The sequence below is a fragment of the Tenrec ecaudatus genome, chromosome 18, assembly GCF_050624435.1.
Source record: "Tenrec ecaudatus isolate mTenEca1 chromosome 18, mTenEca1.hap1, whole genome shotgun sequence".
Taxonomy (NCBI): Eukaryota; Metazoa; Chordata; class Mammalia; order Afrosoricida; family Tenrecidae; genus Tenrec; species Tenrec ecaudatus.
This window is the reverse complement of record NC_134547.1, coordinates 24,211,573-24,238,199: the sequence shown is the minus strand read 5'-3', so window position 1 is coordinate 24,238,199 and position 26,627 is coordinate 24,211,573.

Here is a 26,627-nt window from a genome sequence, read left to right as displayed (position 1 = left end):
CTCACCTGGTCCTTCTGCTCATCTACTTTTTCTTGTAGAAGCATTTCCATATTCTTTAAGATCATTTCCACTTTATCCACTTGCTTTTCTGTGGTATTAAGTTGTTTTTCATGTATTTCCTGACAAAAGGAGGTTACCAATCAAAAAATTATGTTTTAAAAGAACTAACTTCAAGACATTTAAAATGGTATTTGGGCGAAATGTACACATCTACAAGTTACTAGCTACGAGCCTCTGTCTGAACATGGGATGCTAACAAGCTCTGTCAGGAGTATAGGTGTGGCGCAGGGCGTAGTGTTTTGCATAGGAATCCGACAGTGGCAGTTTCTTACATAGGCTTACAAAAAAACAAAAACAATGCCATCAAGCCAATTTGACTCACAGCGTCCCTCTATAGAGTTTCTGACAGGATTTCTTTATGGGAATAGATAGGCTTATCTTTTTCCCTCGGATCATCTGGTGGATTTGAACTGTCAATCTCGCTGTCAGCAGTCCAATACTTATCTGGTAATGTAACCACTATTCCAAAGGCCTGTCATATGTTTTAGCAGTTGTGTTCCTAGGTATTTACTCAAATGAGTTGAAAATCTGTATCCACATAAAAGCTTGCATACAAATATTTATCGTAATTTTATTCATTATTGCCCCAAACTGGAAGTAATCAAGAGGTCCTTCAACAGGTCAATGGCTAAACAAACGAGCATATCTGTATCATGGAAATATTATCTAGCAAAAAAAATAAATGAGCCATCAAGCCATGAAAAAAATATGGAGGAAACTTAAGTACTTATTAAGTACAAGAAACCAGTCTGAAAAAGCTACATAATGCATGATTCCAATTATAAAGCAAAATTAAAGAGACAGAAACAAGGTCAGCGACTAGCAGGAGTTCAAGGAACAATAGAGGAACAAACAGGTGGAGCAGAGAATTTTTAGGGCTGTGAAATTATTCTGCATGAAACTTTAATCTTGGGTACAGGGCATGCCTACGGGCAACCCTAAGCGTCATCCTGAATGGGAACAAGAGACAGCAGTTAATAACGAAAACTGATGCTGTGGAGTTAGTTCTAACTCACGGCAACACATGTATTTGTCAGAGTCGAAGTGCTCCATGGGGCTTTCTTGGTCATGATCTGACTCTGTAATTCTAACATCCCAGAAAACCTGATCTGATCTGTAACCACATGGAGTTTCTTTCTATCTCGTTATTTATTTTTCAATATGAAAACCGTTTGCAGTAGTGGTCTCATACAATATCTGTCTCTTGTGATTGACTAATTTCACTCAGCATCATGTTCTCCCGAATAATCCATATTATTGTTTTGCATCACATCTTTTAAAACAGTTGTATTAGCACTTCACCCACGTCATACAATTCAATCAGATCAAGAAAAGTTGTCCAATTGTTACAATATTTAATTCAAAACCTTTTTCTTCTTCCTTGTACTCATTGTAATTCATGTACTTATTTTTTCTAACTGTGGCACAAATATACAGAAATATTTTCCAATTGCACAACTTCTAGTTGTATAATTCAGAGCGAGAAGAGGCTCAATAATATTCTTCATGTTGTACAACTATCATTGTTATCCTTTTTCAAACTATCGACCACAGTGACAGACACTCAATGCTCCCAAAGCAACAGATCTTTCCCCTTCACCCATGGTAACTGTTGGTCAAGTTTGGTTTCTTTTTTTACAGTATTTTAAAAAATCATTTTATTAGGGGCTCATACAACTTTAAAAAAATTTATTATTATTTTTTAAACAATTTATTAGGGGCTCATACAACTCTTATCACAATCCATACATATACATACATCAATTGTATAAAGCACATCCATACATTCTTTGCCCTAATCACTCTCAAAGCATTTGCTCTCCACTTAACCCCTCTGCATCAGGTCCTCCCAAGAGCAACCTCACTGGACACCCCTCCCCCCACAATGTCAGCCCTCCCTCTTCTCCCCTCAACAGGCATGCACCTATGTTCCCCCAAATTTGACCATTGCCTTTCTTCTTTCCTGTGCTGCCCCTCGCATCAGTAAGCCCCATTCCTCTGACAGGGCTGATTCCCTCTCTGGGAGACCTCACCCCAAATCCACATGGCTACCTCTCAGGGACCAGCATCAACCCCACCCCATCCATCTGATTCCAGCTCTCATGAGGTGACCTTCGGCCAAGTGACCTACATGATACTTACTTTGAGCAGATGATGTGTGGCTCTTTAGCGGCCTGCCTGGTCCCCAGCCAGACGACTGGATGGCCTGCACACTTGAACTTGTGCCCGTTCTGCTGCATGTTCCTATTATCGTGGACTCACACAGTGTTTATCCTTCTGTGCTTGACTAGCTTCACTCAGCATAATATCTTCCAGATGCCTCTACAACTTGAGGTGTTTCATTGCTGTTTTTAGGGATGTATTCCATTGTTTGTATGTACCAGAGTTTTTATCCACTCTTGTACTGATGGTAATGTAGGCTGTTTCCAGCTTCTTCCTGCCCACCCACCAGCTTTTTGCTACTATGAACTCTGCTGTGATGACCATAGGGGAGGGAAACATCTGTCCGTGATCTGCTTCTTATTTCTTTGGGGTACATACCAGCAATGGTATTGCTGGATCATATGGTAGTTCAGTTGCCATCTGTTTTAGGTATCGCCATACTGCCTTCCAGAGTGCCTGTACATATTTACCAGTCCACCAGCAGGGGATAAGAGTTCCTATCTCACCACACACTCTCCAACATTTGTTGTTCTGTTTCTTTTGAAAAATCATTTTATTGGGGACTTGTACAACTTATTGTAATCCTTCCATTGTGTCAAGCACATTTGTTCATTTGTTGCCATCATCATTTTCAAAATATTTTCTTTCTACTTGAGCCCTTGGCATCAGCTCCTCATTCCTCCCCCTACCTCCGCCCTATCCTCCCTTTCACATTCTGGTTTTTTTTAATTGGGCTAGTTATGGGCATTAGGTGGGATCTTATGGTCATTTTGACTCGCATTTCCTGGGTGGCTAGTGACAGGGAGCATGTATCAGTATACCAGTATCAGACTGTTTTGACAACTGTGGCTGTATAAGTAGGTTTTGGGGTCAAGTAATGTGAGATCACCTGCTTTGTTCTTTTTCTTGGGGAGTTCTTTGCTTATCCTGGGTTTCTTCCCTTTTTATATGGAGTTAATAATCAGTGTTTCCATTTCTTTGAAGAATGATGTTAGAATTTGGATCGGCAATGCATTTTATTTGTAGATTGTTTTAGATAGTATCAACATTCTCACAATACTGAGTCTTCTGATCCACAAACACGGAATATGCTTCCATTTGTGTAGATCCCGGTTGGCTTCTTATAGTAATGTTCTATAGTTTTCTTCGTACAAGTCTTGGTTTTTGGTTAAGTTTATTCCCAGGTATTTCAGCTTTTGCAAAGGATACTGATTCATTGGTATCTTTTTCTGTACCCCCATCCCTGGTATAGAAGAAGTCAATTGTTACTCTTGTATACTGCTACTCTACTAAACTCCTCTATGACTTCCAGCTAGTCTCTTGTGGACCCTTTAGGATTCTCAATATATAAAATCATATTATTTGCAAACAGTGACGTTTCACTTCTTATAATGAGATTCTTGAGGCTCTTGCTATCTATATTTTCAACTTGTCTTTTCAGAAAGGTTGTAGGAATTTACTCTCTTTTTAAGATTTAATTCCTTTATGCTACTCTTCTAAATAAAGCAGATTTATAAAAAACTATGATATTCCATGTTCTTTTCCCCCAGGCTTCCTGGCTATGTGTGGGGCAGTGTATGTCTCCATATCTTTAAGTTGTTGCTCTCATATTCCCACTCTGCACTGCCCACTCACCTGCTCTTTCACCTGGTGACCAGCCCGATCCATCTTCAGTGTCAGCAACTGAACGGGTACTTGATTTTTCTCATTTTGAGCCTTGTGGACAAAGGCCTCCTCACCCAGGTGAAGGATCCTATGGTTGAGCTGAGATAACTGATCCTTGTATTTCTGACTCTAGAGCAAAAAAGGGTAAAACAATGATTGAAAACAAAAACGAAGCCCCAGCAGATCCTTTCAGTGGTTAATGAGGGGTAATTTTGTCTCACTGTGGGACGTGGCAACATCTGGAGGCATTTTTCATTGTCATAATTGGGGTAGGTAGGGGTGGCTACTGACATGTAGAAATGCTACTAAATATCCTACAGTGTATAGGACAGCCCCTATACAGACTTATCCAGTCTCACACAGCAATGATGCTGAAGTTGAGAACTCTGCTTTATTCCTGAGAAGAAGTGAGAATACATCTAGACCATTAAGAACATTCAAACCACTGTTCTGAAGGCCTCCCACTTTTATCTAAGTTATTTAAAACATCATGTTAAGGGGGGGGGGGAAGGAAGAAACTTAAAGCATATGAATCTCTTCAAAAGGACCTCTGACCTGTCCCTGATATCCAAATCTATCTGGCAGTAAGTTGTTGATATTCTCAGTACCACTGGGCCAGGAAATTAGAGTGTCTGACAGATGTCCTCTTGGTGTATACACAAATGGCCGTGTGTTCCAACAGTTGCTAGAAAATTTTTCAGTTTTTCACCATAGAGATTTCAGTTACTGTCAACCACTGGTCAGGAGCATCTATCAATAAATTACAATTTAAAAGAATCAAATTACATTTTTGTTGGATTGCCTTTCTTTTTTTCTCACAACAATTAGTTTTCAGGGGAGAGATCAACCACAGTTCCAAGGTATTCCCACGTTGGTGTGAATACCTATGGTTCAGCAATGAGTAGAATCATATCATTTTTATCTTGTAGGTTTAATACGCACACACAAGGGTAAGTATAAAAGCATTGTATAATAGAAACTTGTTAAAAATGATTATGGAAACATATGTATGAATGTGCATGACACAATGAATGTATGTATGGAATGTGATAAGTTGTATGAGCCCCCAATAAAAGGATTAAAAAAAGAAACCTTAATTAAACAAAACTATCAAAATATGAAGCTACTGTTTCATGTCATATCTTTATCTATGCCTATATGCTTCTGAAGTGTTTTCATCTTTCTATTCATTTCCCAAAGAATTCTCACTCTTCAATTTATGTCATGTCAAATGGGAGTTTTGTCATGTTCAAGTGATGCAAATCATGTTCGTTTTAAATGTCCTCTGAGCTTGGGAACACAGAGCAGTGTGGAAGGCAGATAAGGCTGCGTCAGGTGGATGGGTCGTTCCCAATGAGGAGCTCGTCAGACAGTCCTTGCTACCCTCCAGGAGGAGCAGGTATGGCGCCGTAACAGAACACACGCCGTGGTACATTTTCCTGTCCTTCTTCCTCCTCCCCAGCGCAGCTTTCCATTCTCTTCAGATGTCTTCCTGAGAAGTCTCTGTGATCATCCTTGAGAAAATATAAAGAGGATTCCTTTGAAACCCAGAAAGAGAGTCTCCAAAGCCTTCTGAGGTGACTTGCCTTGAATTCATCTTTGAGGTCTTCCCGACCTTCATTAAAACGCTAAAAAGTATTGTGTTATGTGGAGCAGCAGCATTCCTGTAAACTTGTGGGAAAACTTAATTAATTTGGGAATATTCACTTGAGTTTTGTTAAAAATGTGATAGCCCTGATGTAAATGAAAATTGATTTTTTAAAATTTATGTTTTTCCCAGATCATTTTATTAGGGCATAATCCAGACATCATACCAATAGCTCTATCAGATCAAGCAGCGTTGTGCAATTACTGCATATAATCAATTTCTTCCTTTTCATACTACGTGATGTCAGCTCCCCATTACCTCTTTCCTCCCCATCAATACACCCCAAGAACTCTTACTCCAGTTATTACCTCTACAGATTCACCCAATCTGGGTTTGATAAACCCCCAAACACAGAAAGATACATAACAGAGAATCAAGAAAGGTACCAAAATAACAAAATACAGCAGAGATAAGACCTAATCTAGAAAACAACAGCAAAACCCAGAAAATATTAAAAACTAGATAAAAGTCAAAGTGTATCTAAAGGGAGCTCAAATAACAAGATTTTAACCATTCAAGCCCTATTTATCATTTTAATTTACTATAATCGTCTTTCCAATACCAGCTGCCTGATAACCAGGTTATTCCTATCTCTCAGTGATAGTCAGAGGGGGGCCACTGGAGGCTTATTCCCTGTGGAGAACCTGAACATGTATTTTGGGCTCCCACTGTCAGCCATAGCTTTGTGAACACCAGAATGTCACAAATTTCAGCTCTGACAGCACTCCCTTCTTCAGATCTGGTTTATATAATTGATAATCCTTGGATCATCGATGATCGTGTGCTTCTTCCAGGTGAGTTTACTGACATCTCACTTAGATGGGTGCTTATTTGAAACAAGCTCCAATTATTTCCAACAGGGTTTTGTGGAGACCTTGGGTTTTTCTCTCTCTATAAAATCATACCATCTGCAAATAACTAGAGCTTAATTTCTCTTTGCCCAATTGCACTCCCTTAATCTCTTGTTGCCTTTTGATTCTGGCTAGGATCTAGCACAATGCTGAATAAAAGTGGGGATAATGGGCATCTTTGTCTGGTTCCCATTTTCAATTGCAATGATTTCAGCTTTTCTCCATCCAGTATGATACTGGCTGTTGGATATTAAGATATGGACTTTAGTATATTGAAGAATTTCCTTATATTTAATTATTGTTTTTATTAGGAATGGGTGTTGGATATTGTCAAATGCTTTTTCTACATCCATCAATATGATCATCTGGTTCTTCTATATTTTGTTTATATGGTGGTATGAATCCCATTTGGGCATGAAGTATTATTATTATTTTGATATGTTGTTGAATTCTACTGGCCAGGATTTTGTTGAGAATCTATGTTCATGAGAGATATTGGCTTGTAGTTTTCTATTTGTGTGAGGTCTTCCTTTCATTGTCATTGGTTTAGTAAATTTTTCTCCATCTTTTGACTCTCAGTCTGTTTTTGTCTGTGAGTTTGAGGTGTGTTTCTTGAAGGCAGCAGATTGATGGATCTTGTTTCCTAATCCAGTCTGCTACTCTGTCTTTTGACTGGGGTATTTAGCCCATTGATTTTCATTGGTATTAATTCCAAATGCAGGTGAGTTACTATCATATTGTATTATCTGTGTTTGGGAGGGAGGAATCTATTCATGTCCTTGTTTCCCGTCTAGATCTACTGTTTTGGGTGTTGTTTTAGTGTGTTGACTTCTGGATAGTAGCACGGACTGTGGCGATCTCATAATGTTTTTGTGCTGTTGATTTTCTGACCATAGAGATATGGTTAGTGTTTTCGGCAATGCTGGTTTTGTTTTTATGAATTCTCTAACTATTTCCTTGTTTGGGAATACCTTTATTTCTTCTTTATATGTGATATATCGCTTTGCTGGATACAGGATTTTGGTTGGCAGGTTTTTACTTTGAAAGTTTGATCTATGTTGCTCCATTTTCTTATTTCCTGCATATTTTCTGCTGAGAGCTCTGAGCTTATTCCAATCTGATTACCTCTGAAGGTGACTTTTTCCCTCTCTAGCTGCTCTCAAGATTCTCTCCTTTTCCTTGAAGTTGAATATTTTGACTATCATATGTCCTGATGCCCTCCTATACATGTCCCCTACCCCCACCCCCCGGGTCTAACCTCCTTGGAGTTCTCTCTGTCTCCTGAATGGATATTATCTCCTCCTTTATAGTACTGGGGAAAATTTCCTCCACAAATTCTCTTACTAATTTATATGTAGATTTGTTTGTTTCTTCCCGTTCCAGTATTCCAAACAAGACATTCATTACTTCTGTTCATGGTTTCTCACATCATCCTCAGGTTTACTTCAGATTATTTTACTTTTTTGTTTGTTTCTCTCATTTGCTGAAGTCTGCATGGTTGTCTTCAAGTTCATAGATTCAATTTTCATTTTCTTCCATTCTATTGTTCAGTTCTTTTTTGGGGGTAATTATTTTATTGGGGGCTCATACTACTTTTATCACAATCCATACATACATCCATTGTGTCAGCACATTTGTACATTTGTTGCCCTCATCATTCTCAAAACATTGCTTTCTACTTGAGTCCTTGGTATGAGCTCATTTTTTACCCTCCCTCCCTGCCCCCCTTTCTCATGAACACTTAATAATTTATAAATTATTATTAGTCATGTCTTACACTGTTCAACGTCTCTCTTCACCCACTTTTCAGTTGTACATCCCCCAGGGAGGGGGTTATATGTAGCTCATTGTAATTGGTTCTCTCTTTCTACCCCCACCTTCCCTCCACCCTCCCAGTATTGCCACTCCCACCACTGGTCCTGAAGGGTTCATCTATCCTGGATTCCCTGTGTTTTCAGTTCCTATCTGTACCAGTATACATCCTCTGGTCTAGCCAGATTTGTAAGATAGAATTGGGATCATGATAGTGGTGGGGAGGAAACATTTAAGAAATAGAGGAAAGTTGTATGTTCATCATTGCTACACTGCACCCTGACTGGCCCATCTCCTCCCCGTGGCCCTTCTGTAAGGGGGTGTCCAGTTGCCTACAGATGGGCTTTGGGTCCCCAATCTGCACTCCCCTCATTCACAATGATATTATTTTTTGTTCTTTGATGCCTGATACCTGATCCCTTTGACACTTCATGATCACACAGGCTGGTGTGCTTCTTCCATGTGGGCTTTGGTTGGCCTAGAAGGCCACTTGTTTACCTTCAAACCTTTAAGACTCTAGATGCTATATCTTTTGATAGCCGACACCATTGACTTTCTTCACCACATTTGCCTTCAGTGATTGTGTCTGGAAGGTGAGCATCATGGAATGCCAGTTTAATAGAACAAGTGTTCTTACATTGAGAGAGTACTTGAGTAGGGGCCAAATGTCCATCTGCTACTTTAATACTAAACCTATAAATATATGCATAGTTCTATTTCTCCATCATCATATATAAATATATTTACATATGTACATGCCTATATTTAGAGCTCTATAAATGCTATGTGCCTTGCAGTTCTTTCCTCTATTTCCTTTTACTTTGCTCTTGTTCATGTTCAGCCTTCATTAGGGTTTCAGTAATTCCTCTCGGTTACATTACACATGATCAAGCCCTACCAGGCCTCTTACACGTTCCTCACCACTGATTTTGGATCACTTGTTGTTCTCTTGTCCCTTGGTTTGTTAACCACTTCTTTTCCCCAACCTTCCCCTCTCTCATGTCCCCCCGGAACTGTCAGTCCCATTGTTTTCTCCTCCAGATTTTTTATCCCACCTATTTTATCTAGATAGACCTGCAGAGATAATAATATACACAAAAACAAGACAGAACAAAACAAAGCAACAAAAGAAAACAAAACAACACCACCAAAAAACAAATGACACAAAAAAGAAAAGCCTGTCAATAGTTCAAGGTCTGTTTGTTGACATTTGCGAGTGTTTGCTGATTGAGCCTGATGGGGTGCCATGCTCTGAACCCAAAGTCTATTTTTGATAATGCCTCGGGACTTCCTTGCTCTGCTCCCCTTGCTGTTCTGTTGCATGCCCTTCATGTTTTGCCTCAGTGTGGTGGGGTCAGATCGGTCTAATTCCCACACTGTGTCTCCAGTGTTGTCCCCTATAGGGCTATGGGTCAGTGGGGGATGTCCTGTCTCATAGTGGGACCAGCCATATGGTCCTCTCTGTGCATTGGCTGTTCTTAGTGGGGATATTGTCCTTAAGGCTTGGTGGGCCAGGATGTGCTCCAGTCTCTCTTCCTCCCCCTTCATTTGCTTCGATTTGCTCTGATCAGACATGTCCCTCTCTCGGAGCTGTAGCTTCAATGCTATCCTCTGAAGTACTTTCTTCTGGGGGCAAGGGCTGCTGTCCATGTAGTTGGGATTGGGGCCAACCCCTCAGACCTCTCTACTGGTTCCTTGCTTCATGCCAGTATGTTGCATTCACATCTTGGAGCATGGGGTAGAAGTCTGGTCCTTCTTTCCCGGCGACGATATGAACAAGACCCTCCCCTTGGATGGGTTAGTTCCCTGTTCCCCAGCTACCCATTTATTTCATTTTCTTCCCCCCCCCCAACCTTTTTAATTGTCTACCATATGTATCCCTGGATTTGGTCTGGCCCCTGCCATACTACCTGGACCTCACCCCAGGAATGTTTGTATACAGTAGCTTTTTCCTTATGTCTCTTTTGCATTTTTTTTAAGTTTACCTCAGCGGACTCATGTTGTATTTGTGTTTTGTGCTTGGCTTACTTTGTTTAGCATTATTTTCTCCAGTTTTTCCCATGTGGCAAGGTGCTTCATGCATTCATCACTGCTTTTTAGTGATGTATAGTACTCCAGTGTACGTATGTACCATAGTTTTTATTTAAATCATTTTATTAGAGGCTCATACAACTCTTAGCACAATCCATACATACATCAATTATGTAAAGCACATCTGTACCATAGGTTTTTAATCCATTCATCTGTTGATGGAAATTTGGGTTGTTTCCAACTCCTTGCAATTGTAAACTGTGCTGCGATGAACACCGGTATTGCTCAGTTCTCATACAATGTTTTTTAATTCTGTTATCTCATTGTTTTGTTTCTCGGTTTCTTTGGGGTGTGAGGTTTTTAGTATCACACTTTCTTCCTTTTTTCAGAATTGATCCCCAAATCTCTTGTATGGTCACAAACATCATTCACCTGTATTCTCTTTCTGGTAATTTAAGGTCTTCACTTTCTGTGTATTCCAATGAAGTTGCGTAATCTTCAGTTGTTGACTTTTGTTTATCTTGATTTTTTCTGATTACTACTGCTGACTGTTGTTTGCATGGCATAGTGATCCAACTGTAGATGGTATGTAAGGTTCTGGATTGTGTGTGAGTAGGTGGAGGAGGGAGGGACAGGACTTGCTCTTTGGGTTAGTGGAGAAAGTTCACATAGGGGCTGGAAATTGTATTCTGTTGAGATGAGGAAGAAATGATAGAGCTGACTGGGTAGAAGGAATAGGAGATAGGAATACATGAGTAGGATTTAGGTGACAGAAATAATCATAAGTGGTGTTCTGGTTATAGTGGTTTTCTGATAAATTAAAAAAGGGGATTTTAAGGGGTCTGCTAGTACTTGTTAGTTTATGTGAAAGTGTGTCTCACTGTTAAGATTCTGGCTGAGGCTGGCTGAATTCCCAAGGAGGTTCTAACTGGTGGCAGTTTCTAACATTTTATATTTTCTTTTGGCTGAGGTTTTTCTCTGTTTTGCTTTGTCATTGTTTGTGCTTTGTGTGATTTTCTGTGTATGAAATCCAGGCTATGTAAATCTCTAGAGACAGTAACTGGAGTGATAGTTGGCTAGGGGCATGGCAGGGAGGATGCGGGAAGTGGGAAGCTAACAATGAGTGGAAGAAGGAAGAGTTCTGACATTGATGGTGCTGATGACTGCACAACTCTTACTCTTGTACTTCTGCCAAAGAAGCCTCATCTCAATCTAATTATTATCAATGACTAGACAAACCCAAACTTCAAGACACGGAACAAAACAATTGCATGTAATATTCAAAAGTGCCATGGTCTCCAAAATAAAGAATAGACCGTGAGAAAGAGACAAGAAGACATGATATAAATGCCACATGTGATTCTAAGAATTATCAGGATGGCTGGCAGCACCAAAATGGGGTGTCCCTGACGGCAGTAATGTATCCACACGAACTTTCTGATTTTTGACAAGGGAGGTAGTTACTGCATTCTGAAATCGTTGAGGAACAAAGTCCTCTATAATATTCGAAAATAGTTTTTAAAGAAAGAAAGAAAGAGAGAAAGAAAAGTTCATTAGCTTCACATCAGGTGGTAATACTAAACCTGACTGTTGATCATTTCCATTTCAAGGCAGGCCTGATATTTCTCTTTCTTTAAAATATCAATTTCTTTCCTGTTGAAAAAGCAAAATTAACAATATCATTGCCAATTAATGAGTTTTCTTCTTCTAGTAACAGTCCACCATGGCTTGGACAAAAAGGCCCACCCCTACCTCCCCTCATATTCTACGGCCCAGATCCCTCTACACTACTGCTACTGCTATGATTGATAATAGTGGTGATGGTTCAATCTTGATCCCAAGCTCCTAAAGCCAGAAGAATTTAGGAAAGTTTACCCTTAGGACTTCAAACCGATTCATTCCAGTTCCAACCCCTGTTGATAATTTGAATTTTTGACCTAAATATACTGAATCACAATCAATATTTTAGCAAAGTTCTCAGGCGATTCTTTAATTTTTAAAAAAGTTCTATTGATACATAATTCACATATATACAATTCAATAGTTCAATCATATCAAGATTGTATAATCATCACCACAATCAGTTTTGGAACATTTTCTTCATTCTTGTACTCGTCGTTATTAGCTTCCCATTTCCTTCTAACCAACTGTGTGAAACTCCCAAAGAACCATTAATCCAGTTAGGGTCTGTATAGATGCACCTATTCTGGACTTCATCTATAGGAAAACATACTTTGAAAACAACAGAAACAACTAACAATAACAAAGTAAAACAGACAAGAACCTTTAGAAAAGAAAGCAGAAAGTATTAAAAACTGGAACAAATTAAAAATGGAACTTAAGAGAGATCAAAAGACAAGGTGCCAAATTTTAAACTAACTGCATCTCCAATAATCCCCTTTCCAATGCATTTTACATGAGAACAAGGCTGGTCCCATCCTTGGTCTAGGGTCAGATGGGATTCGTCAGGTGACTCTTTTTGAGGCGGAAATGAAAATTTTCAGCAGGGACGGTGAAACCAAAGCCAGGTGTCACCTTGGTTTGTGCTGGTAACTGCCAAGGTCAATGGTATAGCCTCCCACACCCCTTAACGATTCAGTCTTAGAAACCCTCTACAGACTCAATGAGAGTGGGTTTAGTTTTCGCTTGCAAGATTTTGCCAGATTGTACAAAAGGAGCATTCTCCGTGGCAATCCTTAGTCAAGCAAATTACTACGGATTTAGCAAAGTATGGAACTAGCCACCCAGCAACACAAACACAAACCATCTTACCCTCACTGCGATCTGCTGGGAATGGAGTCTGGTAGTAAACTTAGGAGAAAATGGTTTCAAGGGAAGACCTCCTGGATTTCAGAACTATAATGATGCAAATCCCCGCTGGTCCCTTCCCCTGCCATCCATATTCTGACCGTCATGGCTACTCCATCAACTATGCTCCATGCTCGCAGCAGGTCAGAGTTGACTTTATCTTGAACTTCTTATTTGGAAGAAAAATCAAAAGGCAGACTGCCCTTGGATATGGCTACAGCAGTGAAAACTCACTGACCAGTGTTAGCACTCCACTCCCTGTCCCTTGTTCCTGCCTCAGTGTCCTAGGGCCCAGACCTACCCCTAATGCCGATATCTACATTCAAATATAAACCGTGGTGAAAAGTCCACCTGAAATTATTACTGAGTCATGAACATAGATATTGTATTTGTCTAGGAAGGCCCTAGGATCATTTCACTGTACTAAACTATGTCCACCTGTCCTCACCATCAGGTGTGATGCGGAGTACTTTCATACAGGGAATAAGGTGGTATGCCACGATGGCAGAGGTAAGAAGGATGGGTGTAGCAGCTGCTCACTGTGGGGTGGGCAATGCTGCCACATACATACGTGTTCTACCTTTTACGTCTGAGACCAGGCATTCAGGTATGAGAGGGCCTGCCTGCATGTGGAGGTAGGCCAGGGCCCTTTACATATGTGTCATGTCATGGTCAGAGACCAATTAGGTTCATCCACTCTTGGCTTTCTGGAAAGTGAGGTTGATTTGAGAATACGCCCCACTTTCTATCTCAGTAACTTCTACACTCACTTTACTGAGAGGAAACCACTCATTCTGCTATGTGAAAACTGGGTCACAAGCTCAAAGGTCCTAAGTTGAACCTGGACAAGCCTTTACCTCTGTACATCATTTGTTCTTTCTGCAACTTTAAGTTCTTGCTGAATCCTTCCCAATTCATTTGTCAACGATGTGTTTTCTTCAGAAAGCCTCTGTAGCTCGGCTCTGCAAGCACAATTGACAATCAGAAGTAAGTTGGGAACCATGTGCCCATGGTTGGTATCAATGCGTAATACTGAATGTGAGACCTTGGGGCATTCCAAAAGCTATTCCCTGCTAGTGAATCCCGGCAGGGATCTAAGAAACAAGAATGACCAGAGCTTAAAATATATGCGCACATTTTCCTCTTTAGTGAGACTGTCACCTGCTATACTCCAAGGTCATCACTGGAAGGAAAAACTGAGGAAGAAACACATATTGATTTATGGAGCGGCCTGATGCACAGTGAATACCTCAGCAGAGAAAGGCAGGTGTCACTATCTACTCCATGACCAAGGCTACCCTGGGCCACATTATTTCCTGACAAACAATTCTTAAAGAATCTCTGCCAAGACAACACAAGTGATTTATGACAGGCAAGTATTTTTACCAACAAAAAAAATCCCTAATGAGCTTTGAACCCATACTTTCTGTCCTGAACACATGTCGATATTTATCCCCCCAACTACGTCTTTGTCTGGCATCTTGTTAGATTCTAATTTTCCCTATCTAAGTAATCAAGGTACTATATAACCTTGCCATGCTTATCTTATGCATTATGTTCTAGTATCAAGCACAAGTATGTCTCATCTGACTTCATTTGATCTCATGGGGCACTAAGAGAAAAATAGAGAAAAAGAAGTCATGGGAACTTTAAAGGCAGCAAAGGGTTTAGAGTAGGGCTGTCAAATAAATGGGACATGAAATTTGAAATGGTCACTCTGGCTCTAGTATGGGAAACAGACTGATTCTAGGTGTGTACACTGTGTTAGGTGGAGGTGGAATTCTACTTTTGGCTGCTTGGAGCGCAGATACACTGAAGATTGCTCATCCTATCTGCTGAACAATTAAGAGACTATGTGAAGCCAAGTATGTAACTGCCCTCACAGAAGTAATGGAGAACACACTCAGAGCAGAAGACAATGGATGACTAGGGGCTCCGAAAACGTAGACAATTGTGTGTGTCAAGAGATTCCACCAAGAGTCAAAAGAGAAGCCAAAGGCTGTGGAATTTCATATTGGACAATGACATACTGGACAAGAGACTCATCTCTAAAATTTACAGAAAATTGAGTATCTCAACAGAAAGAGATAGGCAATCTAATTTAAAAAATGGTCAAAGGATGTGAACAGATCCTTCACCAAAGAAGACATTCAGGGGGGCAAAAATATATGAAGAAATGCTCTTAATCATTAGCCATTAGAGAAATACACATCAAAATGAGATACGACCTCACCCCCCAAATTAACTGGAAGGTTAAAAAAACAACAACAGATAACAACAAATGATGGTGAGGGTGTGGAAAGACTGGCACTTTCATACACTGCCGGAGGAACTGGGTAATGGTGCAGCCACTGTGGCAGGCAGTATGGTGCACCCTGAGAAAGTTGGGAAGAGAAATACCATGACACATCAATCCCTCTACTTGGTATGTGTCTTCGAGAAATAAAAACTATGACACAAATAAATAGATACAGACCCATGTTCATCATAGCATTATTCACAATAGCAAAAAACAGGAACAATCTAAATGCCCTGCAGTGGAAGAATGGATGAACAAACTTGGGTGCAATAAACACACAATGAAATGCTATGCAACGTCGAAGAATAACGATGCACCTGCAAAGCCCTCACAGAGGGATGGACACGGAGGACAGTACGCCGAGTGGAATTAGTCAAAAACAAAAAGGACAGATATCGTATGAGACCACCACTATAAAAATCAACAGTAAGTTTTCTTATGGAAATAAAAACATTCTTTGATGGTTGCAGAGGATGGAAAGGAGGGGGGAGCAGGTGCGGCTAGAACACAGGCAAGTGATAGCCTGGGCGGAGGGGAATGCAACACACAGGAGAAACGATGGAGGCAGGCAGGCGAGTACACCGGTAGTTTGCAAGAGTGAGAAACTACAGACGCAAACACTGTTAGATTCAAAGTCCTACAACAGCGGGGGATTGGGGAATCTACAAGTGAGTACTTGGACATACACACAGGCTGAACAGATAGGAGACTTTTACAAACATATATATATATGTTTAAAAGAGAGTATTTGTATATTTACTTTTACTGCAAATATATCCATATATATATATATATATATATATATATATATATATGTGTAAAAGAGAGTATTTGTATATTTACTTTTACTGCAAATATATCCATGAATGTGGTGGGGCGAACAGAGGACAAAATTATGACAACTTCTTAAATATAAGCAGATACTCTGAAGGAATAAGGTACTGGGCTTTGGGGGAGTGGTATCACAATAGTTGCAGGGGACAAAATGATCCATTAGCATATCATAGTTCACAAAGACAGTGCTCTACATTCTAATCTGGTAAGTAGCAGCGGTCTTAAAGGTCTCTGAGCAGCCGTCTAGGGTGCAAGGACTGATCTCTCCCTGTCCAGAGCAGAGCAGCGGGGTGGCAGTTAAACAGACACAGGGAAAACACTTAGTCGAAGGGACAGTGAGAACACCGGTCTCCACAATCCTGGGCCCAGAAGAACGGGGTGATACCTGGCGCCACCACCACCAGCTCTGCATAAAATCACACTAGAGAGTCCTGGAAAGAGAAGAAGAACCTGTCAATCAAAATGCTAAAAGAAACCAGGCTTACTGGTCAGACAGCGTCTGGTAGGGCCCCTAAGACCGTGCTCCCTTGGGTCTGGACTTCAACTCACTACTGTGTTAGAAAAGTCAACCGTTAAAATGAGATGAGGAGCATTCACCCAAAGACAGAAGGCTAGGAAAGGAGGAGAAAAGGACATAGAAAAGAGGGAAGTCGTGGACTAAGGGAGGGCACATTAAGGGGACTGGAATGAATGAATGGCATCAAAATATGTATGAATTGCAGAGTGTTAAAGTATGATCTGCTCTGTAAACCTTAATTCACAATAAAAACTTCATTAAAAAAAGAGTTGTAGTTGAGTTTTGCACAAGACACATTGTTTCTTATGTCAATAAAAAGGTAAACATTATTATATCTTAAAATCTAAAAAATTCCATTCCATACAAACATATTGCATTGACCCAGAAGACATGTAAAAGAACTTTCATAGCAGTAGAAAAATGCAGGCAAGAGAATGAAAAATAAAGTGCAAATGAAATAACTATAGCTCTAAGCAACAATATGGAAGAATCTCACAAACAACATATGGTAAGAAAGGACGGATGGTATGCTTCTTTTATATAAAGTGCAAAAACAGGCAAAATTAAGGAGTTAGAAGTCAGGATACTGGCTATGTGTGGGGAATCCAGGAGGGTTCTATTTCTTGTTTTGGGTGCTGTTAAAACGATCTGATCAATTTCTTATAAAATCATAGCAGTACACTTTTTTATTGCATATAACATTAGAATATTTTAAAAAATACACACCTAAATACACCAAAGATATGTGATCATGAATGTATCAGAGATAAAAAACATCCAGATCACTGCTGTGGTTGGCAGATTAATGACCTCCTAAAGACTGTTCTGGGAAGCCATGGTGGTGCAGTTGGTATTGTATTCATCTGCATTTCACTCTAGGTTGCTAACTGGAAAGCCAGCAGCTAAAAGACCCACCCACTCACTGCTCTAAAGGAGAACGATGGGGCTTTCTGCTTCTATCAAGATTTATAGCCTCACAAACCCTAGGGATCAGTTTTACTCTGCCCTTTGGGGTGGATATGAGTCAGAATTAACTCGATGGCAGTTGGTAAAACATTATCCATGTTCTAATTCCCGATTGTGAATATTATGTTACATGGCTAAGGGGAATTACAGTTGAAGATGAAATTAAGTCTGCTGATCAGCTGACTGTGAGATAATGAGATTATTCTGGACTATTCTAGTGGGCCTATTGTACAGACTAGGGTCCTTTTAAATGAAAGAGGCAGAAGAGGCACAGCCTTAGATTCAGCCAGCCATTGGACGCTTTGAAAAGTGGAAGAGGCCACGAGTCAAGAAATGTGAGTGGCTACTAGAAGGTGGAAAAAGTAAGTACATGGGTTCTCCTTAGAACCCCTTGGAAGGGGCACAACCCTGATGACACCTCGATTAGAGTACAATTTAGCTCTCAGTTCTAGCTAACATGCAACTAAGCTGTCAAGAAATTAGCTAAATTTTAACCTATTTCTGACCTGTAGCGTCTAGAACTGTAAGATATTAAATCTGTGTTGTTTTAAGCCACTCAGGGACATGGGTCCATCTATGGAAAATATTGGGAAAGGCCTTCCTATATCCCAGGCTTTTGAGATAGAGCATTTGCCAGCCAAAGTCCTCAAGCGAGAAGGCCAGTTCCACCTGTGGCCTTTCAAGCAGCCTGCCCAGCTGGTGGAATTAAGAACTCCCTCTCAGCTCAGCTTTCTCTAGAAGGCATTGGCTTCTGCGGCCAACATCCGAGTGTCCCAGTCAGTTCTTGGGGCTCTCACAGAATTCACGAAGCAGTAGATCTGCGCCAAGGACACTTTCAATAAATACACACAGTGGGACTAAAGGAAGGTGCTTGGAGCTGGCAGGCAGAGACCTTCAGAGACCCCAAAGGAATGAAATGGGGTTCAGGGCAGTCTTTCGTGGGCCCCGTGAGACAAGCACAGATTTCCTGCCGACAGAGGTAGTGAAAACCTGAGTCTAAGCCACAGCAGTCCTCTTGGTGAAGTTCTGGGGGTTTCTGTATGGAAAATTTCTCTTTTCGCATTCACACAGCACCTAGCAACACCACGGCCCGAGTACAGGCCAGACTGGGCTTGTAAGCTTGGGCACACCTGGGCTACGTGGTATTCTCCTGGTGCCGAGTCTACCAGCCTGCTAGGAGGAAAGGGGGTTATGCAATCAAGTCATCAGGGACTGAGATGACTCAGTTCCACTTGTTTAAGAATGGATAGAGGGCAAACCTGTTATTCTCTCTCGAGTCTGCTTCTTTCTCCCTAGCCAGAAGCTTATCTTCCAGCTGTAGGAGCCTGGTTTTCATGTCATTCTTTTCTCTCTCCAGCACAGTTTCTACCTTCTGTTATCAGTACAGCATCTTCTAATTTCTGCTGTCCTGTCCTAGTGGTCCCTACCCCATGCTCACCTTCCAAGACACAGAGGCTCCTAGAGGGGCAGCTTGTGTCCAGCCATGTCCAGTAAGGGCTGCTCTGTGGCTTTGGACTCCTGCTGCTCAGATGATCTTTGCTTCTGACCAGCAAGGCTGCTAGCCAAAGGTACGGGTTTCTCCAGGAACATGGGCCTTGCCCCTCTAGGGGATAGCATAGATCACCCATGTCTCTAAAGGAGCAGGAGCCACCTCTATATCATTCACCAAGATGGGATGGCCCTGATAGTGAGCTATGCAGAGGGTCCTCTGGGCTGTGGGGCTGCTCTCGGGACCGGGCTCTGGACAGGATCTGCAGTGAGATGCCTCCCTGGCATACGCAGGAACTCAGCCTCTCCACGTTCTGACCCTGCTGGTCCCGTCTCCTTTCTGACTTCTGTGGACCTCAGCAGGCCTGGAGGCAGTTGCCTTTCCCTCCTTCAAGAAGGCTTTCAGCCCCTCTGCCTCCAGGGAAAGCCCTTTTAATTGCTTCCTATATGTGGTTTCTAACTTGTCAAGTGCAAACACTTTGCAAATTTTAGCTTGCTCTTTACTCATCAGCCCTCCCTGCCACCCTCCACCCTCCACCCCCCACCCAACTTGCATTGCTGCTTCTTGCACTGGGCTAGCATCTCCTTCTGCCTCTCTTCTCTATCCCTTGTCCAAGTCCAGCTGGGCTCCCATGTCTGTCACTAGCTGCAGTTGCCTCTGAAGCATCTTTTTCTTTTTACAGTCCCATTGCTGTAACAAGTGCGCTGCTTCCATTCACAGGAGTTTCTGGCTCAGTTCAGCCTTTGCCCCCTTTCTACAGAAACTTTCACATGGACCTGGCTCAGAAACACGAATGTCACATGTATCACAGGGTTAGAAAGGCCTGCCCAAGCGCACGTTCTAAGTGCACAACTCCTCGCTACTCGTGCCAGCTGCGCTCAGAGAGTGCATGCACAGGATCTAGTTGATAATGCAGCAGACACGACTTGTCAAATGGGACTAAATTTACATTTAGACGGATTAAAATGGAATAAAATCAAAGCTCAGATTCTTGGTCACATCAGTCACTTTCAGTGACCCCATGTGGCCAGTGGCTCCTGTAATGGGCAGGCAAACACAAGATATGTCTATCACTACAGAAAGCTGTATTGGGCAGTACTGGCCTAAAGTTTAGTGAAAAAAAAAAAGTACCTTTAGTCGAAATTACTCTAAAAAGTATTTTAAACATCTAGGAAAGAGGCCTTTAGAAGCCCCAGGAAAATAACACTGAGGTGGAGTGAGGCCCAGCTGAGAGCAGTCAGCCTGGGAGAACAAGAGTAACTCAGCTCATCAGAGTCATGCAATATGGCTCGACTCACAATCATGACTTGGGGTGGGAATGGGGGTGGGAGCAGCCTTCCAGCCAGTTAAGGAAACTCCTGGGACCAGACATGTCCCTTTGCTGCTTCTTAGAGCCTGAGAGGGCTTGGGAATAGTGGCAATGGTCTATAAGGTGTTCTGGACAGTAGCCCGCCCTTTACCAGACAGTTCACAGGTTCAGATACTATGAAGCAAAATTCTCAGGAGGAAGCTCTGGATCATCCTAGCGGGCAGTATGTGTTATTGCAACGCCCAGGTCTGAGGCCACTGTGTGGTCATCTTTTGGGGAACAGAAAGGCAGGGTACAGAAGAGGGTACAATTCAGTAGTCCAGGATTTTCTTTACCGCCCATACTCAAGCTGCCTCAATTTCCTTGCACCATGACAGAAAGGCAGACTGGCTCTGGGATCATCAACCTCCCCAGGTCACAGGACACGGGAGATGGCTTGGTCCACTGTGGTCATCGTAGTGCCACTTCTAACCCGAGCCATGTTCCCAGCTAAGAATGCTTCCCAAGGAGGCTTTGCAGGTCTGGTCAGCAGGGCTCTAGCCCGCTTGGTGTCCAAGTTGGCGAGGGCCAAGATTCTCTGTGGGAGAGTGAGGTCATGATAAATAGGCATGGGCTGGCAGCAACCAGTTATCATTCCACTAAGTGAAACCTACTTGATACGCTCAGTTTTCCAAAGAAATCTTTCATTGCTTTTCTTTGTGATGACACAGCAACTCGCTGCCATGAAACCGATTCTAACTCCTATGCTCTGCAGGATGGAGCAAACTGCTGCCGAGGCTCTCAGATGGTCCCTCTTCTTGGAGGAGCAAGTCTGTTTTTCTCTCACAAAGCAGTTGGGAGGTTGGAATCACCAATCTTGTAGTTAGCAGCCTGATGCTAACCCAAAGCCCCAGCAGGGCTCCTTTCGCTTAGGACAGCTTTGAAAAGCTACCTTCGCAGATAACTGGCCTCCCTATTGCAAAGGAGCTTTTAGCCTTTTTCTCCATTTGCCCACATGCTACCGCGTGCACTGGAAAATTAGAACATGACATTAAATAAGGAAGATGCTTTGCTACTTTGTTCCTTTGCTACAGAGAAGTCTGAGGCAGAAAATAAATATGCATGTGTTAAAAGTAGTCTACAAACTAAATTACTTCATAACTTAAGTTTTAATATATATATTTCTAATTTAAGTTAAACCAACTCATACAAAGCCCTATTTTTTCCTACCTTCCTCTCTGTGGCCAGAGAAAAACTACCCACTTAGCATGCACTGCAGTTGAGTCATTTCCTGAATTAAATATCTAATGTGGGTTTTTGGGAAGAACTTCAGACTGAAGGAGGACCCAGAAGAAAACAGGGCAGCAGACCTGATTTGTGGTAGTCCGTGCTGGTGTCTCAGGCGTAGCTTCTCGTCTGGCCACTGAGCTAAGGTGGCCAACTCCTTGGGGCAATGTGGGCCCCCACTCCTTATCTCCCACAGCTGCCCCTGCAGGCTGCAAAGGGCATCCTGAGACTGTGCATGGAGCGCCTCCAGGTCTGCTCTCTGGCTCTCTAGCATGCTGACTTCACTTTTGAACATAAGCTCCATTTCCCTTTTCTCCTTCTCAAAGTTTTTCTTCATTAGTTCAATTTCCTGCTTGTAGTTTACCTGGAAAGAGAAACATTAGCCCCTGACAATATGACATGGAAACAGCAAGGTTGTCGGGCATGCCAAGGAGCTGAGGCCTGCAGAAGTCAGGGATGAAAAGGCAGCGGTGACATCCCCAAGATTCAGTGCTCAAGATGTAGGCACAGCCTTGTCTGGACCAGTTGGATAACCTCCCGTGGGAGAAGATATTGTCTGGCCGTTGGCTGGCAAGCTCCGTTTAGGTAAGTAACTTGCACCCAGGAGCTCAGAGGTCCCGGTGGAAACAGGGTGGCTGGCTCTCTGAGTCCTGAAAGTAGAATGAACGCGGCACATGGCAACTGTGTGCGGCCATTCTCTTAGTCACCATTTAAGGAGAGGCAGGAGCTAACTTCATCTGAGAAGACCTTGTCAGCCAGGGTAATCCTGGCTGAGAAACTATGCAGCATCCCACAAGAGGCAAAGCCAAGGATAAGTTATGCTAAGAATGAGGTAGGTGGTGTGAATTCCCGCACAGCAGTTGGCAGGGCTACACTCAGCATGCCAGCCCCCAGCGACTTTGGCCAGGCACTGACAGTCATTTCTGCTTGTATTTCCCTCAAACTGTCTTCTTAGTGCCCCCGCTCACCAACCAGAGAAATCCAAGGCAGCTGCCTGGAGAAGGGTCAGCACTAAGCACGGCTCTCTGTGCACAAAAGGAAGCCCCAGGCTCCCCCTCGGGCACCCCTCACACCTACCTTCGTCTCCAGCTGGCTCTTGACGTCTTGGTAACGTTCTTTCACCTGCTCCATCATGAGTTCCGTTTCGAGGCTCACTGGAGTAGGAGCTGTAACGCATGTGAAAAAGCCTGCGAAGAAGAGGAAATCTCAGCTTAGCTCAGTGAGGACATTACAGGTTTCTTACAGCTTTCCTATTCCCAAGGGACAACAAAGCACAGATTCTACATGTTCTTTTTCAAGGGAAAGGCAGTGATGGTGGAGTCCTGCCGCACTGGCGTACAACAGCACGCATCACTGGTGATCTGCTATGTTGTATCCATGTAGAATAAAGGATCTCAAACTTATTTGGTCAGCTGTCCAATTTTCAGAAAAATAGTTACCCAGCAACCCTCTGGCAATTAACGTTTATACAATAGCCCATCCCTAATCCAGGATAGGGTGTAGGTTATTTGCTTTGGCAGCTCCCACGGATTATTCCAGTGCCCCCCAGGGGGCAGCATTGCCCACGTTAGGAAACACTCATTTAGAACCATTTCACACTTTCACCAGAACAGATTGCTCAGGATGCTCCTGCAGCCCATCACACCCTTCAAGTTCCTACAAAGTGGCAGTGATATCGTGTGAAGGGACTTCAAAAAACCTCCAGAACACGGAAGAAAAAGATAATGGAATTGTCCATGAATGTAAGGCCCCCTTGTACTTCACTTCAAGTTTATTCCCTGGTGATGCCAGGATCATAGAGGAGGTGGGGAGATGGAAGAAGTGGGGTGACCTGGTGACACATGCCTCTGGGCAGTGTGATGCCTGGGAATGAGCCTCACTGTGTGTGAAGGTGGCCAGACACACCTCATGGCCTGTTTATTAGCTAAAGACTTCAAATTGGCCTCCTCGTCCTCCACATTATTATATCACACAAATAATGCTGGGTTTCAGGATATGTAGGAGCTCTGGTGGCATGGTGTTTATGCATTGGACTGTGATCTGAAATGTCAGCAGTTTGAAACCACCATCAAGAGTTACAGTCTCAGAAACCCACAGGGGCAGGTCTCCCATGTCCTATAGGGTCATTATGAGATGGCATCAACTTGATGGCAGTAAGTCTGTGTGTTGCTCGATAAACTGGTCAGATGATTGCTGAAGCCAAAATGGGTGCATAAGCAAATGTGGTTGAAAAAAGCTGATGGTGCCTGGTTATTAATAGCATATGGGGTCTTAGATGCTTTGCAGTTAAATAAGTGCCCAACTAGCAGGTAAGAAACAGCCCACAAGGAAGCACACCAGCCTGTGTGATCATGAGGTGTTGAGGAGAAATGGTATCAGAAGTTCAAAAGATAAGCAACCAAATTGATGTGAAGGGGCATGGATGTAGTAGAGACCCAGAAATCACAGCCCCTCTGGTAATTGGACAGTCACGCTCAGAAGGGACACAGGAAGGGATGATAAATCCAGGGTGTGGTATAGCACTGATGAACTACATAATTATCCTCTAGTTCCTTAATATTCCCTCCCCTTATGATTATGGTTTTTATTTGTTTTGCCTCTTTAATCATATCAGATTTGATGCAGGTTCATCGTATATTTAATATCATTTGATAAATGAAAGCTAAGATAGATAACCCTTCAGAAACAATAAATGGAGTAACGGTTCCCTGAGGGTACGGGAAGGGGGGAGGAGATAACAGGGAGCTGAGAGCACTGATGACTGAATAACCCCACTCAATGGGATCGAACAACAGAATTGTATGTGAATGGATATATTGGATGTGCAAGATATGGAAAAAAATAAAGTAAGGTTTCCTGGGGCGGGGTATGGTAGGCAAAGGAGGGAATAAATGGGGAGCAGATATCAAGGAGTTCAAGAAAAAGAAAATGTTTTGAAACGGATTGTGGCAGCAACTGTACAACACTGTTTGATGTGATTTAACTATGAAATGTTATACTTGTAAGATCTCCCAACAAAATGATTTTAAAATACAATAATAATAATAATAAATAAAGCAGTCAGGCACATTCCATACGTGTGGAATGAGGAATGGTGCTTGAGAGCACTGCAAGGACTCGCTTTCCGACCTGAATCACCACTCCGCACACCAGGCACACAAGGCACATCTTTGAACTACGTGTGTTGCTAGGGCTTGGAAGAGAGCTGGTCTGAGACTCAGAATTGCATTTATGCCATGACTCAGTCTTCATTTTGCAGTGTCAAGGATGGGACGTGGCAAAGTCATCCTCTACTCTCATTGTCACCCTGAAAATGGTGACAAACTTTGACATAAGGGACAAGACAAAAACCTGAATGAGAACCTCTGGAAAGAATTACTTTGCCTTGGAAACTGAGAACTGTCAACTTGCGCAGTCACCTGGGCTGACAGGAAGTCCGTGAGGCTGGACAGTCCACATCACTAGGCTTACTGCAACCCAGCTTCTTACTATTCTCTCAGCAGCAGACAAACATCGGAAGGGTCAACTGAGCCTTGGTGCTGCTTCTAAAATGGTTTCCATCAGAGGGATGGGAGGACAGTACATAAAAAGGCCACATTGTGAAACTGCTAGGTTTCATTAGCGATGGCATGAAGCCTAGGTCTGTGATCTGGTGCCGCAGTCCCCAGTCTCGAGCAGACCCAAGACTTCAGGGCCTTGTCTCCCAGGTTTTGGGTCAGTGGTTCGTGCTGAGGGCCATAAATTCTGTGTAGTTGAGGGGACACAGTGTCCATTTCCCTGGGGATGGCTGACCTGTCTGTTGTGTGGAAGAATACATAGGATGCCTTAAATGGATGTCACAGCACCCTTGGCATCTCTGGATGTGGTGCAGCTGGCTGTGTCAGGCTCCATCCCACATTTCCCAAATGAGTCTAATAGCCTTTGGCTGTTGACTCACAGGATTTCAAGACACCAATCTGCCATTTGCAGGTGAGCAGGTTATGTTGGGGTCCAAAGACGCTGTACCCACATTCAGAGAAAACTTAAGGTTCCCAGGTTGGCTCTTTTAGCTATAATTCATTTACATTTTATTAAACAAATAGCTTTAGAGCACGACAAAACTGGGAGGGAGGAGGATGCAAAATGCTCGACTGCCAAAGATCCACAGGTCAGTGTCCACAGATCTCCCTGGGGTGAGGGAGTGGCCTGTCAGTGTCCACAGATCTCCCTGGGGTGAGGGAGTGGCCTGTCAGTGTCCACAGATCTCCCTGGGGTGAGGGAGTGGCCAAAACTTAGCACACAAAACCACTGTGTATCAGAGCTTTGGCAGCAGGGCTGAGAGACTTGCCACGGTGTCTGCTGATGCACAGTTGGGGGCACTGATCCAAGAACCAACCCCTGGCTATATAGGACTATGACAAAATCTAGGGCAGCTGTGTTACCTCCTTGTTCTTGTCTTTTGAAGGAGCTGAGATTAATCAAACACAGTCTACACTGTAGGTGGAATTTGTCATAAACCTCAGCACTAAGAGGATCCTGAAGCCAGAGATATCTACTTTTAAGCAGATATGCACGCCTATGCGCACAGGTCCCAACTGCTTCCAGTGCTTGACCTGTGTCCTGCGCAGGCGCCGCTGGCACAGGTCTATTCTGACGAATTCTGACACTCAAGGGGACAAATCTCAAGCTCTCTCTGAACATCAGGGAGTCATTAATATGTTTTAGATATAATTTATCTCTTTTATTAAAAGAGTTTTCACATCAACCAGCTTACAGCTCAGAGGACAATCTGTATAGAGACTGGTCTGTGACCTGGGCAAAGGAAATATAGCTCCTTTATTTACTGTCACATACCCTCACTCTCTCTGTCTCTAGCCTATGCTGAAACCTCACCACCAAGTCCCTTCATCTTAATCACAACTCTGGAGGT